The sequence below is a fragment of the Bombina bombina genome, chromosome 7 (genome assembly GCF_027579735.1).
Source record: "Bombina bombina isolate aBomBom1 chromosome 7, aBomBom1.pri, whole genome shotgun sequence".
NCBI classification, from domain to species: domain Eukaryota; kingdom Metazoa; phylum Chordata; class Amphibia; order Anura; family Bombinatoridae; genus Bombina; species Bombina bombina.
Window position 1 is genome coordinate 3,183,468 of NC_069505.1, and position 18,547 is coordinate 3,202,014.

Sequence of the window (18,547 nt, forward strand, 5' to 3'; positions counted from 1 at the left end):
CAGCCACACACATAGGTCTTTTGGTATGTTACTTTCCTCTCGTTGCATCTTTCAACAAATACAGCCCTTCTCTTCTCTCACATTTTTTGCATTTGAAGCACACAATTCATTTATTCTTTCCCCTCTCTATACGTGTTGCAGTCATATACCGCCCCCTGGCTTCTCAACTCAATTTTTAGATCACTTTACTGCCTGCCTTTCTTATTTCCTTTTCTCAGACACCCTTGCCCTCAATTCTTGGTGACTTCAACATCCCTCTTGACAATCCGACTGCCTCCTCTGCAAAGCAACTTCTGCAACTCACTTCCTCTTTCGGCCTATCACAATGCACTGACTCTCTCGCTCACAAAGATGGTCACTCCCTCAATCTGATTTTCAGCTATCGATGCACTATCTCAAGTTTCACAAACTCCCCTTTTCCTCTGACCATTATCTCCTCACTTGCAACATCACATCCCTCCCTACAACTCCCCCTCACACCAAACTTCACTGAAGCACTAAGTCATTAGATTAGCAACAGATCTCGAACTTCTCCTCTGTTCCATCACCTCCTTTTCCTGCCCTGACCAATCTGCCACTATAACTTCATTGACAATCTGGCCCCACATACCATCGCTCAGAAACCACGCTCTCATCCTCAGCCCTGGCATACTCCTCTGACACGGTACCTACACAGATGTTCCCGTACTGCTGAGCGACACTGGAGAAAATCTCAAAGTTCAGCTGACTTTTCTTCACTACAAGTTCATCTTGAACTCCTACTATTCTGCCCTAAATCTTTATAAGCAACAACACTTCTCTACTCTCATCTCTACTCTTTCCTCTAACCCAAAACTTCTGTTTTCCACGATCAATACCCTTCTCGGCCCACCCCCACCTCCTAATACAACTTCTCTCTCAGCTCAAGATTTAGCCAGCTACTTCAATAACAAAATTGACTCCATCAGATATGAAATCCACTCTCAACATACTACCAATCTCCCATCCCTTTAAAAGCTCGCAATCATCCAAAACCCAAATACCCATAAATTTAGCTCTTTTGCCCGTTACCGGGGAAGAAGTTTCTGCCCTTATACTGTCCTCCAACCTCACTACCTGTCCCCTCGACCCCATCCCCTCACAGCTACTCCCCTCCCTATCTTCTACCCTTACCCCTATACTCACACATCTTCAACCTCTCCCTCAGCACTGGTATATTTCCCTCATCTCTAGAACATGCACTGGTCGCCACCTATCCTCAAAAAAAACTTCTCGATCCAACCTCCCCATCCAACTACCGTCCTATTTCCCTACTCCTTGAAAAGCTAGTATATGCATGTATATCCCATTTCCTTACACTAAACTCTCTTCTTGACCCACTGCAATATGGATTTCGTCCCCATTACTCCACAGAGACAGCAATTGTCAAGGTTACCAATGACCGACTTACAGCAAAATCCAAAGGCCACTTCTCTCTGCTTATTCTCCTTGATCTGTCTGCAGCCTTTGACACTGTTGACCACCCTCTTTTGCTCCAAACCCTCCAATCCTTCTGCATCTGTGACACAGCTCTCTCGTGGTTCTCTTCCTATCTAATTGTACCTTTAGTGTAGCCTTCTCTGGAGCATCCTCTGCCGCGTTACCATTTTCTGTTGGGGTACCTCAAGGCTCTGTCCTCGGTCCCCTTCTCTTTTCAATCTACATGTCATCATTAGGTTCCTTAATAAAGTCCCACAGGTTTCGATACCATTTATATGCCGATGACACCCAAATCTATCTCTCTGCCCCAGACCTACCCCCTTTCTTATTAACCTGTGTCACTAACAGTCTTTCTGATATCTCATCTTGGATATCCTCTCACTACCTTAAGCTAAATCTCTCCAAAACTGAACTCCATCTTCCCCTTCCCGCAAAATCTCCACCACCCAATTTTCTATAACTGTTGATAATTCCATCATTGCCCATACCCCACATGCCCGATGTCTTGGGGGTCACACTTGACTCAGGTCTCCCTAGTTGCCACCTAACTCCTTTACAATCCACAATGAATGCCTCTGCCAGGCTCATCTTCCTTACACGTCGCTCTTCCTCTGCCGCACCTCTCTGCCAATCCCTTCACTGGCTTCCTCTTGCCTCCAGGATTAAACACAAAATCCTCAGGATTAAACATACAAAGCCCTCAACTGCACTTATTATTATTAATAGGTCACACACAGTGACATAAATCACAACATACACAGGGACACTAGATCACAACATACACAGGGACACTAGATCACAACATACACAGAGACACTAGATCACAACATACACAGAGACACTAGATCACAACATACACAGTGGCACTAGATCACACCATACACAGTGACACTAGATCACACCATACACAGAGGCACTAGATCACACCATACACAGTGACACTAGATCACACACATACAGTGACACTAGATCACACACAGTGACACTAGATCACACCATACACAGTGACACTAGATCACACCATACACAGTGACACTAGATCACACACAGTGACACTAGATCACACACAGTGACACTAGATCACACCCATACAGTGACACTAGATCACACCCATACAGTGACACTAGATCACACCATACACAGTGACACTAGATCACACCATACACAGTGACACTAGATCACACCATACACAGTGACACTAGATCACACCATACACAGTGACACTAGATCACACCACACACAGTGACACTAGATCACACACACACAGTGACACTAGATCACACACAGTGACACTAGATCACACCATACACAGTGACACTAGATCACACCATACACAGTGACACTAGATCACACCATACACAGTGACACTAGATCACACACACACAGTGACACTAGATCACACACATACAGTGACACTAGATCACACCATACACAGTGACACTAGATCACACACAGTGACACTAGATCACACACAGTGACACTAGATCACACCATACACAGTGACACTAGATCACACCATACACAGTGACACTAGATCACACACAGTGACACTAGATCACACACAGTGACACTAGATCACACCATACACAGTGACACTAGATCACACCATACACAGTGACACTAGATCACACACAGTGACACTAGATCACACACAGTGACACTAGATCACACCATACACAGTGACACTAGATCACACACAGTGACACTAGATCACACACACACAGTGACACTAGATCACACATACACAGTGACACTAGATCACACATACACAGTGACACTAGATCACACACACAGTGACACTAGATCACACACACACAGTGACACTAGATCACACACATACAGTGACACTAGATCACACATACACAGTGACACTAGATCACACACAGTGACACTAGATCACACACACATACAGTGACACTAGATCACACCATACACAGTGACACTAGATCACACACATACAGTGACACTAGATCACACCATACACAGTGACACTAGATCACACATACACAGTGACACTAGATCACACACACACACACACAGTGACACTAGATCACACCATACACAGTGACACTAGATCACACCATACACAGTGACACTAGATCACACACACACAGTGACACTAGATCACACACACATACAGTGACACTAGATCACACCATACACAGTGACACTAGATCACACCATACACAGTGACACTAGATCACACATACACAGTGACACTAGATCACACACACACACAGTGACACTAGATCACACATACACAGTGACACTAGATCACACACATACAGTGACACTAGATCACACATACACAGTGACACTAGATCACACACATACAGTGACACTAGATCACACACATACAGTGACACTAGATCACACACACACAGTGACACTAGATCACACACACACAGTGACACTAGATCACACACACATACAGTGACACTAGATCACACCATACACAGTGACACTAGATCACACACACATACAGTGACACTAGATCACACACACAGTGACACTAGATCACACACATACAGTGACACTAGATCACACACACAGTGACACTAGATCACACATACACAGTGACACTAGATCACACACACACAGTGACACTAGATCACACCATACACAGTGACACTAGATCACACACATACAGTGACACTAGATCACACATACACAGTGACACTAGATCACACACAGTGACACTAGATCACACACAGTGACACTAGATCACACACACAGTGACACTAGATCACACCATACACAGTGACACTAGATCACACACATACAGTGACACTAGATCACACCATACACAGTGACACTAGATCACACATACACAGTGACACTAGATCACACATACACAGTGACACTAGATCACACACAGTGACACTAGATCACACACACAGTGACACTAGATCACACCATACACAGTGACACTAGATCACACACATACAGTGACACTAGATCACACCATACACAGTGACACTAGATCACACATACACAGTGACACTAGATCACACATACACAGTGACACTAGATCACACCATACACAGTGACACTAGATCACACACATACAGTGACACTAGATCACACCATACACAGTGACACTAGATCACACATACACAGTGACACTAGATCACACATACACAGTGACACTAGATCACACCATACACAGTGACACTAGATCACACACATACAGTGACACTAGATCACACCATACACAGTGACACTAGATCACACACACACAGTGACACTAGATCACACACACACAGTGACACTAGATCACACATACACAGTGACACTAGATCACACCATACACAGTGACACTAGATCACACATACACAGTGACACTAGATCACACACAGTGACACTAGATCACACACATACACAGTGACACTAGATCACACATACACAGTGACACTAGATCACACCATACACAGTGACACTAGATCACACACATACAGTGACACTAGATCACACCATACACAGTGACACTAGATCACACACACACAGTGACACTAGATCACACACACACAGTGACACTAGATCACACATACACAGTGACACTAGATCACACATACACAGTGACACTAGATCACACACATACAGTGACACTAGATCACACCATACACAGTGACACTAGATCACACACACACAGTGACACTAGATCACACATACACAGTGACACTAGATCACACACACAGTGACACTAGATCACACATACACAGTGACACTAGATCACACACACATACAGTGACACTAGATCACACATACACAGTGACACTAGATCACACACACAGTGACACTAGATCACACCATACACAGTGACACTAGATCACACACACACAGTGACACTAGATCACACACACAGTGACACTAGATCACACATACACAGTGACACTAGATCACACACACATACAGTGACACTAGATCACACCATACACAGTGACACTAGATCACACACATACAGTGACACTAGATCACACACACAGTGACACTAGATCACACATACACAGTGACACTAGATCACACCATACACAGTGACACTAGATCACACATACACAGTGACACTAGATCACACCATACACAGTGACACTAGATCACACACAGTGACACTAGATCACACACAGTGACACTAGATCACACACACACACACAGTGACACTAGATCACACACAGTGACACTAGATCACACACAGTGACACTAGATCACACATACAGTGACACTAGATCACACATACAGTGACACTAGATCACACACACACAGTGACACTAGATCACACATACAGTGACACTAGATCACACACATACAGTGACACTAGATCACACACACACAGTGACACTAGATCACATACACAGTGACACTAGATCACACACACAGTGACACTAGATCACACACACACAGTGACACTAGATCACACACATACAGTGACACTAGATCACACCATACAGTGACACTAGATCACACATACACAGTGACACTAGATCACACATACACAGTGACACTAGATCACACCACATAACAGTGACACTAGATCACACACCATACAGTGAACACTAGTACACACATACACAGTGACACTAGATCACACATACACAGTGGACACTAGATCACACACCATACACCAGTGACACTGATCACACACATACACAGTGAACTAGATCCACACACATAACAGGTGACACTAGATCACACACCCAGAGTGACCCACTACTCACACACACTACAGTGACACTATATCCACACCACACAGTGACACAAGATCACACCATACACAGTGACAACTAGATCACCCAACACACAGTGACACCTAGATCAACCATACACAGTGACACTAGATCACCACACATACACAGTGAACACTAGATCACACATACACTCAGTGACACTAGATCACACCGATCACACACAGTGACACTAGATCACACACATACGAGTGACACTAGATCACACCAACACAGTGACACTAGATCACACCATACACAGAGACACTAGATCACACCACATACAGTGACACTAGATCACACCATACCACAGTGACACTAGATCACACATACACAGTGACACTAGATCACACACACACAGTGACACTAGATCACACATACACAGTGACACTAGATCACACATACACAGTGACACTAGATCACACCATACACAGTGACACTAGATCACACACATACAGTGACACTAGATCACACCATACACAGTGACACTAGATCACACACACACAGTGACACTAGATCACACACACACAGTGACACTAGATCACACATACACAGTGACACTAGATCACACCATACACAGTGACACTAGATCACACATACACAGTGACACTAGATCACACACATACACAGTGACACTAGATCACACATACACAGTGACACTAGATCACACCATACACAGTGACACTAGATCACACACATACAGTGACACTAGATCACACCATACACAGTGACACTAGATCACACACACACAGTGACACTAGATCACACACACACAGTGACACTAGATCACACATACACAGTGACACTAGATCACACATACACAGTGACACTAGATCACACACATACAGTGACACTAGATCACACCATACACAGTGACACTAGATCACACACACACAGTGACACTAGATCACACATACACAGTGACACCAGATCACACACACAGTGACACTAGATCACACATACACAGTGACACTAGATCACACACACAGTGACACTAGATCACACATACACAGTGACACTAGATCACACCATACACAGTGACACTAGATCACACATACACAGTGACACTAGATCACACCATACACAGTGACACTAGATCACACACATACAGTGACACTAGATCACACCATACACAGTGACACTAGATCACACACACAGTGACACTAGATCACACACACACAGTGACACCAGATCACACACACAGTGACACTAGATCACACATACACAGTGACACTAGATCACACACACAGTGACACTAGATCACACACACAGTGACACTAGATCACACACACACAGTGACACCAGATCACACACACAGTGACACTAGATCACACATACACAGTGACACTAGATCACACACACAGTGACACTAGATCACACACACAGTGACACTAGATCACACACACACAGTGACACTAGATCACACACACACACAGTGACACCAGATCACACACACAGTGACACTAGATCACACACACACAGTGACACCAGATCACACACACAGTGACACTAGATCACACACACACAGTGACACTAGATCACACACACACAGTGACACCAGATCACACACACAGTGACACTAGATCACACATACACAGTGACACTAGATCACACACACAGTGACACTAGATCACACACACAGTGACACTAGATCACACACACACAGTGACACTAGATCACACATACACAGTGACACCAGATCACACACACAATGACACTCTCATAAAACTATCGCAGAGCACTGACATGAATTGCAGACACCGCACACACGTGTGATCACATAAGCAGGAGCACACAGAGATTACAGGAATCTATACATGTGATAATAAACCAGATGTGTCACATAACAATACATAACCGTACTCGGTACTTACAGTTCTGCGACCAACACGCTCATATCCAACGGGAAGTGCAGCAACGTATAGCCACGCCTTCTTCTACTCGTGACCACGCCTTCTTCTAGTAACACGCCCCATTCAAATTAAGGCCACGCCTCCCTGTATCCATAACAACGCTAAGCCACGCTTCCATAGAGTTCAAGCACCGTCCGCCAATTACCCTATGCTTAAAACCTCTACGTCATCACAAAACGCTCTTACTACCCCGCCCACTCCACCTTCGCCACTCCTCCTCTGTCCCGCCCACTCCACCTTCGCCACACCTTCTCTGTCCCGCCCACTCCGCCTTCGCCACACCTCCTCTGTCCCGCCCACTCCACCTTCGCATTTTGCCCCGGCCACTCCCCTCTGATAGGGAGGATAAGTCAGGGCTGAGACGTGTCAGTGGGTGTGTCCTATAAGGAGCTGACATTCCTGAACATGTGACTAATAAACCAAAGCTATGTGCTAGCAAAGGTCCTGGCAGGGCTGTAAGTGATTAATAAACTAAAGCACTATGCTGGCAAAGGTCCTGACAGGGCTGTAAGTGACAAATAAACCAAAGCACTGTGCTGGCAAAGGTCCTGACAGGGCTGTAAGTGACAAATAAACCAAAGCTATGTGCTAGCAAAGGTCCTGGCAGGGCTGTAAGTGATTAATAAACTAAAGCACTATGCTGGCAAAGGTCCTGACAGGGCTGTAAGTGACAAATAAACCAAAGCACTGTGCTGGCAAAGGTCCTGACAGGGCTGTAAGTGATTAATAAACTAAAGCACTGTGCTGGCAAAGGTCCTGACAGGGCTGTAAGTGACAAATAAACCAAAGCACTGTGCTGGCAAAGGTCCTGACAGGGCTGTAAGTGATTAATAAACTAAAGCACTATGCTGGCAAAGGTCCTGACAGGGCTGTAAGTGACAAATAAACCAAAGCACTGTGCTAGCAAAGGTCCTGACAGGACTGTATGTGATTAATAAACCAAAGCACTGTGCTAGCAAAGGTCCTGACAGGACTGTATGTGACTAATAAACCAAAGCACTGTGCTAGCAAAGGTCCTGACAGGACTGTATGTGATTAATAAACCAAAGCTATGTGCTAGCAAAGGTCCTGGCAGGGCTGTAAGTGATTAATAAACTAAAGCACTATGCTGGCAAAGGTCCTGACAGGGCTGTAAGTGACAAATAAACCAAAGCACTGTGCTAGCAAAGGTCCTGACAGGACTGTATGTGACTAATAAACCAAAGCTATGTGCTAGCAAAGGTCCTGACAGGGCTGTAAGTGACAAATAAACCAAAGCACTGTGCTAGCAAAGGTCCTGACAGGGCTGTAAGTGATTAATAAACCAAAGCACTGTGCTAGCAAAGGTCCTGACAGGGCTGTAAGTGACAAATAAACCAAAGCACTGTGCTAGCAAAGGTCCTGACAGGACTGTATGTGACTAATAAACCAAAGCACTGTGCTAGCAAAGGTCCTGACAGGACTGTATGTGACTAATAAACCAAAGCTCTGTGCTAGCAAAGGTCCTGACAGGACTGTATGTGATTAATAAACCAAAGCTATGTGCTAGCAAAGGTCCTGGCAGGGCTGTAAGTGATTAATAAACTAAAGCACTATGCTGGCAAAGGTCCTGACAGGGCTGTAAGTGACAAATAAACCAAAGCACTGTGCTAGCAAAGGTCCTGACAGGACTGTATGTGACTAATAAACCAAAGCTATGTGCTAGCAAAGGTCCTGACAGGGCTGTAAGTGACAAATAAACCAAAGCACTGTGCTAGCAAAGGTCCTGACAGGGCTGTAAGTGATTAATAAACCAAAGCACTGTGCTAGCAAAGGTCCTGACAGGGCTGTAAGTGACAAATAAACCAAAGCACTGTGCTAGCAAAGGTCCTGACAGGACTGTATGTGACTAATAAACCAAAGCTATGTGCTAGCAAAGGTCCTGACAGGGCTGTAAGTGACAAATAAACCAAAGCACTGTGCTAGCAAAGGTCCTGACAGGACTGTATGTGACTAATAAACCAAAGCACTGTGCTAGCAAAGGTCCTGACAGGACTGTATGTGACTAATAAACCAAAGCTCTGTGCTAGCAAAGGTCCTGACAGGACTGTATGTGATTAATAAACCAAAGCACTGTGCTAGCAAAGGTCCTGACAGGGCTGTATGTGATTAATAAACCAAAGCACTGTGCTAGCAAAGGTCCTGACAGGACTGTATGTGATTAATAAACTAAAGCTATGTGCTAGCAAAGGTCCTGACAGGACTGTATGTGATTAATAAACCAAAGCACTGTGCTAGCAAAGGTCCTGACAGGGCTGTATGTGATTAATAAACCAAAGCACTGTGCTAGCAAAGGTCCTGACAGGACTGTATGTGATTAATAAACCAAAGCACTGTGCTGGCAAAGGTCCTGACAGGACTGTATGTGACTAATAAACCAAAGCACTGTGCTAGCAAAGGTCCTGACAGGGCTGTAAGTGACTAATAAACCAAAGCTCTGTGCTAGCAAAGGTCCTGACAGGGCTGTAAGTGACTAATAAACCAAAGCACTGTGCTAGCAAAGGTCCTGACAGGACTGTAAGTGACTAATAAACCAAAGCTCTGTGCTAGCAAAGGTCCTGACAGGGCTGTAAGTGATTAATAAACTAAAGCACTATGCTGGCAAAGGTCCTGACAGGGCTGTAAGTGACAAATAAACCAAAGCACTGTGCTAGCAAAGGTCCTGACAGGACTGTATGTGACTAATAAACCAAAGCACTGTGCTGGCAAAGGTCCTGACAGGACTGTATGTGATTAATAAACCAAAGCACTGCGCTAGCAAAGGTCCTGACAGGACTGTATGTGACTAATAAACCAAAGCACTGTGCTAGCAAAGGTCCTGACAGGGCTGTAAGTGACTAATAAACCAAAGCACTGTGCTAGCAAAGGTCCTGACAGGGCTGTAAGTGACTAATAAACCAAAGCACTGTGCTAGCAAAGGTCCTGACAGGGCTGTAAGTGACTAATAAACCAAAGCACTGTGCTAGCAAAGGTCCTGACAGGACTGTATGTGATTAATAAACCAAAGCACTGTGCTAGCAAAGGTCCTGACAGGACTGTATGTGATTAATAAACCAAAGCACTGTGCTGGCAAAGGTCCTGACAGGACTGTATGTGACTAATAAACCAAAGCACTGTGCTAGCAAAGGTCCTGACAGGGCTGTAAGTGACTAATAAACCAAAGCTCTGTGCTAGCAAAGGTCCTGACAGGGCTGTAAGTGACTAATAAACCAAAGCACTGTGCTAGCAAAGGTCCTGACAGGACTGTATGTGATTAATAAACCAAAGCACTGTGCTAGCAAAGGTCCTGACAGGGCTGTATGTGATTAATAAACCAAAGCACTGTGCTAGCAAAGGTCCTGACAGGACTGTATGTGATTAATAAACTAAAGCTATGTGCTAGCAAAGGTCCTGACAGGACTGTATGTGATTAATAAACCAAAGCACTGTGCTAGCAAAGGTCCCGACAGGGCTGTATGTGATTAATAAACCAAAGCACTGTGCTAGCAAAGGTCCTGACAGGACTGTATGTGATTAATAAACCAAAGCACTGTGCTGGCAAAGGTCCTGACAGGACTGTATGTGACTAATAAACCAAAGCACTGTGCTAGCAAAGGTCCTGACAGGGCTGTAAGTGACTAATAAACCAAAGCTCTGTGCTAGCAAAGGTCCTGACAGGGCTGTAAGTGACTAATAAACCAAAGCACTGTGCTAGCAAAGGTCCTGACAGGACTGTAAGTGACTAATAAACCAAAGCTCTGTGCTAGCAAAGGTCCTGACAGGGCTGTAAGTGATTAATAAACTAAAGCACTATGCTGGCAAAGGTCCTGACAGGGCTGTAAGTGACAAATAAACCAAAGCACTGTGCTAGCAAAGGTCCTGACAGGACTGTATGTGACTAATAAACCAAAGCACTGTGCTGGCAAAGGTCCTGACAGGACTGTATGTGATTAATAAACCAAAGCACTGCGCTAGCAAAGGTCCTGACAGGACTGTATGTGACTAATAAACCAAAGCACTGTGCTAGCAAAGGTCCTGACAGGGCTGTAAGTGACTAATAAACCAAAGCACTGTGCTAGCAAAGGTCCTGACAGGGCTGTAAGTGACTAATAAACCAAAGCACTGTGCTAGCAAAGGTCCTGACAGGGCTGTAAGTGACTAATAAACCAAAGCACTGTGCTAGCAAAGGTCCTGACAGGACTGTATGTGATTAATAAACCAAAGCACTGTGCTAGCAAAGGTCCTGACAGGACTGTATGTGATTAATAAACCAAAGCACTGTGCTGGCAAAGGTCCTGACAGGACTGTATGTGACTAATAAACCAAAGCACTGTGCTAGCAAAGGTCCTGACAGGGCTGTAAGTGACTAATAAACCAAAGCTCTGTGCTAGCAAAGGTCCTGACAGGGCTGTAAGTGACTAATAAACCAAAGCACTGTGCTAGCAAAGGTCCTGACAGGGCTGTAAGTGACTAATAAACCAAAGCACTGTGCTAGCAAAGGTCCTGACAGGACTGTATGTGATTAATAAACCAAAGCACTGTGCTAGCAAAGGTCCTGACAGGACTGTATGTGATTAATAAACCAAAGCACTGTGCTGGCAAAGGTCCTGACAGGACTGTATGTGACTAATAAACCAAAGCACTGTGTTAGCAAAGGTCCTGACAGGGCTGTAAGTGACTAATAAACCAAAGCTCTGTGCTAGCAAAGGTCCTGACAGGGCTGTAAGTGACTAATAAACCAAAGCACTGTGCTAGCAAAGGTCCTGACAGGACTGTAAGTGACTAATAAACCAAAGCTCTGTGCTAGCAAAGGTCCTGGCAGGGCTGTAAGTGATTAATAAACTAAAGCACTATGCTGGCAAAGGTCCTGACAGGGCTGTAAGTGACAAATAAACCAAAGCACTGTGCTAGCAAAGGTCCTGACAGGACTGTATGTGACTAATAAACCAAAGCACTGTGCTGGCAAAGGTCCTGACAGGACTGTATGTGATTAATAAACCAAAGCACTGCGCTAGCAAAGGTCCTGACAGGACTGTATGTGACTAATAAACCAAAGCACTGTGCTAGCAAAGGTCCTGACAGGGCTGTAAGTGACTAATAAACCAAAGCTCTGTGCTAGCAAAGGTCCTGACAGGGCTGTAAGTGACTAATAAACCAAAGCACTGTGCTAGCAAAGGTCCTGATAGGGCTGTAAGTGACTAATAAACCAAAGCTCTGTGCTAGCAAAGGTCCTGACAGGGCTGTAAGTGACTAATAAACCAAAGCACTGTGCTAGCAAAGGTCCTGACAGGGCTGTAAGTGATTAATAAACTAAAGCACTATGCTGGCAAAGGTCCTGACAGGGCAGTAAGTGACAAATAAACCAAAGCACTGTGCTAGCAAAGGTCCTGACAGGACTGTATGTGATTAATAAACCAAAGCACTGTGCTAGCAAAGGTCCTGACAGGACTGTATGTGACTAATAAACCAAAGCACTGTGCTAGCAAAGGTCCTGACAGGGCTGTAAGTGATTAATAAACCAAAGCACTGTGCTAGCAAAGGTCCTGACAGGGCTGTAAGTGACAAATAAACCAAAGCACTGTGCTAGCAAAGGTCCCGACAGGGCTGTATGTGACTAATAAACCAAAGCACTGTGCTAGCAAAGGTCCTGACAGGACTGTATGTGAATTATAAACCAAAGCTCTGTGCTAGCAAAGGTCCTGACAGGACTGTAAGTGACTAATAAACCAAAGCACTGTGCTAGCAAAGGTCCTGACAGGACTGTATGTGATTAGTAAACCAAAGCACTGTGCTAGCAAAGGTCCTGACAGGACTGTATGTGACTAATAAACCAAAGCACTGTGCTAGCAAAGGTCCTGACAGGGCTGTAAGTGATTAATAAACCAAAGCACTGTGCTAGCAAAGGTCCTGACAGGGCTGTAAGTGACAAATAAACCAAAGCACTGTGCTAGCAAAGGTCCTGACAGGACTGTATGTGATTAATAAACCAAAGCACTGTGCTAGCAAAGGTCCTGACAGGACTGTATGTGACTAATAAACCAAAGCTCTGTGCTAGCAAAGGTCCTGACAGGGCTGTAAGTGACTAATAAACCAAAGCACTGTGCTAGCAAAGGTCCTGACAGGGATGTAAGTTACTAATAAACCAAAGCACTGTGCTAGCAAAGGTCCTGACAGGACTGTATGTGATTAATAAACTAAAGCACTGTGCTAGCAAAGGTCCTGACAGGACTGTATGTGATTAATAAACCAAAGCACTGTGCTAGCAAAGGTCCTGACAGGACTGTATGTGATTAATAAACCAAAGCACTGTGCTAGCAAAGGTCCTGACAGGGCTGTATGTGATTAATAAACCAAAGCACTGTGCTAGCAAAGGTCCTGACAGGGCTGTATGTGATTAATAAACCAAAGCACTGTGCTAACAAAGGTCCTGACAGGACTGTATGTAATTAATAAACTAAAGCACTGTGCTAGCAAAGGCCCTGACAGGACTGTATGTGATTAATAAACCAAAGCAATGTGCTAGCAAAGGTCCTGACAGGACTGTATGTGATTAATAAACCAAAGCACTGTGCTAGCAAAGGTCCTGACAGGGCTGTATGTGATTAATAAACCAAAGCACTGTGCTAGCAAAGGTCCTGACAGGACTGTATGTGATTAATAAACCAAAGCACTGTGCTAGCAAAGGTCCTGACAGGGCTGTATGTGACTAATAAACCAAAGCTCTGTGCTAGCAAATGTCCTGACAGGGCAGTAAGTGACTAATAAACCAAAGCACTGTGCTAGCAAAGGTCCTGACAGGGCAGTAAGTGATTAATAAACTAAAGCACTGTGCTAGCAAAGGTCCTGACAGGACTGTATGTGACTAATAAACCAAAGCTCTCTGCTAGCAAAGGTCCTGACAGGGCTGTATGTGACTAATAAACCAAAGCACTGTGCTAGCAAAGGTCCTGACAGGACTGTATGTGATTAATAAACCAAAGCACTGTGCTAGCAGGTCCTGACAGGGCTGTATGTGACTAATAAACCAAAGCTCTGTGCTAGCAAAGGTCCTGACAGGGCTGTATGTGACTAATAAACCAAAGCACTGTGCTAGCAAAGGTACTAACAGGGCTGTATGTGATTAATAAACCAAAGCACTGTGCTAGCAAAGGTCCTGACAGGGCTGTATGTGATTAATAAACTAAAGCACTGTGCTAGCAAAGGTCCTGACAGGGCAGTAAGTGATTAATAAACTAAAGCACTGTGCTAGCAAAGGTCCTGACAGGACTGTATGTGACTAATAAACCAAAGCTCTGTGCTAGCAAAGGTCCTGACAGGGCTGTATGTGATTAATAAACCAAAGCACTGTGCTAGCAAAGGTCCTGACTGGGCTGTATGTGACTAATAAACCAAAGCACTATGCTAGCAAAGGTCCTGACAGGGCTGTAAGTGACTAATAAACCAAAGCACTGTGCTAGCAAAGGTCCTGACAGGACTGTATGTGATTAATAAACCAAAGCACTGTGCAAGCAAAGGTACTAACAGGGCTGTATGTGATTAATAAACCAAAGCACTGTGCTGGCAAAGGTCCTGACAGGACTGTATGTGATTAATAAACCAAAGCACTGTGCTAGCAAAGGTCCTGACAAAACTGTATGTGATTAATAAACCAAAGCACTGTGCTAGCAAAGGTCCTGACAGGGCTGTATGTGATTAATAAACCAAAGCACTGTGCTAGCAAAGGTCCTGACAGGGCTATAAGTGATTAATAAACTAAAGCACTGTGCTAGCAAAGGTCCTGACAGGACTGTATGTGACTAATAAACCAAAGCACTGTGCTAGCAAAGGTCCTGACAGGACTGTATGTGACTAATAAACCAAAGCTCTGTGCTAGCAAAGGTCCTGACAGGGCTGTATTTGATTAATAAACCAAAGCACTGTGCTAGCAAAGGTCCTAACGAGGCTTTATCATAGAACTTGAGCCATGTGTTAACAAAGGTCCTGACAGGGCGGTATGTGATTAATAAACCAAAGCACTGTGCTAGCAGAGGTCCTAAGAGGGCTGTATCATACAACCTGAGCCACGTGTTAACAAAAGTCCTGACAGGGCTGTATGTGATTAATAAACCAAAGCGCTGTGCTAGCAAATGTCTTGAAAGGGCTGTATGTGATAATTCGGGTTAGGGTTAGGGTTCGGTTAGCGTTCGGGTTCGAGTTCGGGTTCGGGTTAGGGTTAGGGTTTGGGTTAGGGTTATTAGGGTTAGGGTTATTAGGGTTAGGGTTAGGGTTGTAGGACTGTATGTGACTAATAAACCAAAGCACTGTGCTAGCAAAGGTCCTGACAGGACTGTAAGTGACTAATAAACCAAAGCACTGTGCTAGCAAAGGTCCTGACAGGGCTGTATGTGACAAATAAACCAAAGCACTGTGCTAGCAAAGGTCCTGACAGGGCTGTAAGTGACTAATAAACCAAAGCACTGTGCTAGCAAAGGTCCTGACAGGGCTGTATGTGATTAATAAACCAAAGCTCAGTGCTAGCAAAGGTCCTTTAGGGTTAGGGTTAGGATTAGGGTTGGGTTAGGGTTAGGGTTAAGGTCCTGACAGGGTGGTATGTGATTAATAAACCAAAGCACTGTGCTAGCAGAGGTCCTAAGAGGGCTGTATCATACAACCTGAGCCATGTGTTAACAAAAGTCCTGACAGGGCTGTATGTGATTAATAAACCAAAGCGCTGTGCTAGCAAATGTCCTGACAGGACTGTATGTGACTAATAAACCAAAGCTCTGTGCTAGCAAAGGTCCTGACAGGGCTATAAGTGATTAATAAACTAAAGCACTGTGCTAGCAAAGGTCCTGACAGGACTGTATGTGACTAATAAACCAAAGCACTGTGCTAGCAAAGGTCCTGACAGGACTGTATGTGACTAATAAACCAAAGCTCTGTGCTAGCAAAGGTCCTGACAGGGCTGTATTTGATTAATAAACCAAAGCACTGTGCTAGCAAAGGTCCTAACGAGGCTTTATCATAGAACTTGAGCCATGTGTTAACAAAGGTCCTGACAGGGCGGTATGTGATTAATAAACCAAAGCACTGTGCTAGCAGAGGTCCTAAGAGGGCTGTATCATACAACCTGAGCCATGTGTTAACAAAAGTCCTGACAGGGCTGTATGTGATTAATAAACCAAAGCGCTGTGCTAGCAAATGTCTTGAAAGGGCTGTATGTGATAATTTGGGTTAGGGTTAGGGTTCGGTTAGCGTTCGGGTTCGAGTTCGGGTTCGGGTTAGGGTTTGGGTTAGGGTTATTAGGGTTAGGGTTAGGGTTATTAGGGTTAGGGTTAGGGTTGTAGGACTGTATGTGACTAATAAACCAAAGCACTGTGCTAGCAAAGGTCCTGACAGGACTGTAAGTGACTAATAAACCAAAGCACTGTGCTAGCAAAGTTCCTGACAGGGCTGTATGTGACAAATAAACCAAAGCACTGTGCTAGCAAAGGTCCTGACAGGGCTGTAAGTGACTAATAAACCAAAGCACTGTGCTAGCAAAGGTCCTGACAGGGCTGTATGTGATTAATAAACCAAAGCTCAGTGCTAGCAAAGGTCCTTTAGGGTTAGGGTTAGGATTAGGGTTGGGTTAGGGTTAGGGTTAAGGTCCTGACAGGGCGGTATGTGATTAATAAACCAAAGCACTGTGCTAGCAGAGGTCCTAAGAGGGCTGTATCATACAACCTGAGCCATGTGTTAACAAAAGTCCTGACAGGGCTGTATGTGATTAATAAACCAAAGCGCTGTGCTAGCAAATAGTGATGTCGCGAACCGCGCAAACCGCCATTGAATTCAATAGGCAGGCGAACTTTAAAACCTACAAGGACTCTTTCTGGCCACAATAGTGATGGAAAAGTTGTTTCAAGGGTCCTAACACCTGGACTGTTGCATGCTGGAGGGGGATCCCTGGCAAAACTCCCATGGAAAATTACATAGTTGATGCAGAGTCTGCTTTTAAGCCATAATGGGTCTAAATCAACTAACATTAGACAGAAGATAGATTGATAGTGATAGATAGGATAGCTAGATATACATAGATTGATAGTTAGATAGAATCGATAGAAGAGAAATAGATATATTTCTTAGATATATAATTACCCTAATAAATTCTAACAATCAAACATGCGTTCTTGGACCCAACTAGCTTGTGTCAATTAGTACTTTTCTTAGCACTTTAATCCCTGTTCCCCCCCCCCCCTATCGTGGGAGTTCTATATGGCCTGCCAGATTACCCTGAAAAATTATAATAATAAGACATGTGGTCTGCTACCTATTTTAACAAGGTTGTGTTTTAAGTACTACCATTCTTAGCACTTTAATCTCTGTAACTCCCCCTATTTGGTGAGGTCTATACGGCCTGGATGATTACCCATACAAAATATAATAACAAGACATCTGCTCTTGGTCTGCGACCCATGGTAACTATGTTGTGTTAATTAG

The 18,547-nt window shown here is 44.4% G+C and overlaps 1 protein-coding gene across 1 annotated transcript in view; it reads right to left on the reverse strand.

Annotated features, from left to right (window-relative positions):
* LOC128665750 (uncharacterized protein C11orf24 homolog) overlaps positions 1–8,096 on the reverse strand; it is a 215,856-nt gene extending 207,760 nt beyond the window's left edge. Inside the window, exon 1 of the mRNA XM_053719939.1 lies at positions 8,051–8,096. The gene's annotated coding sequence lies outside the window, so the exon portion shown is untranslated. The remainder of the gene's footprint in view (positions 1–8,050) is intronic.
* Between the last annotated feature and the right edge of the window lie 10,451 nt (positions 8,097–18,547).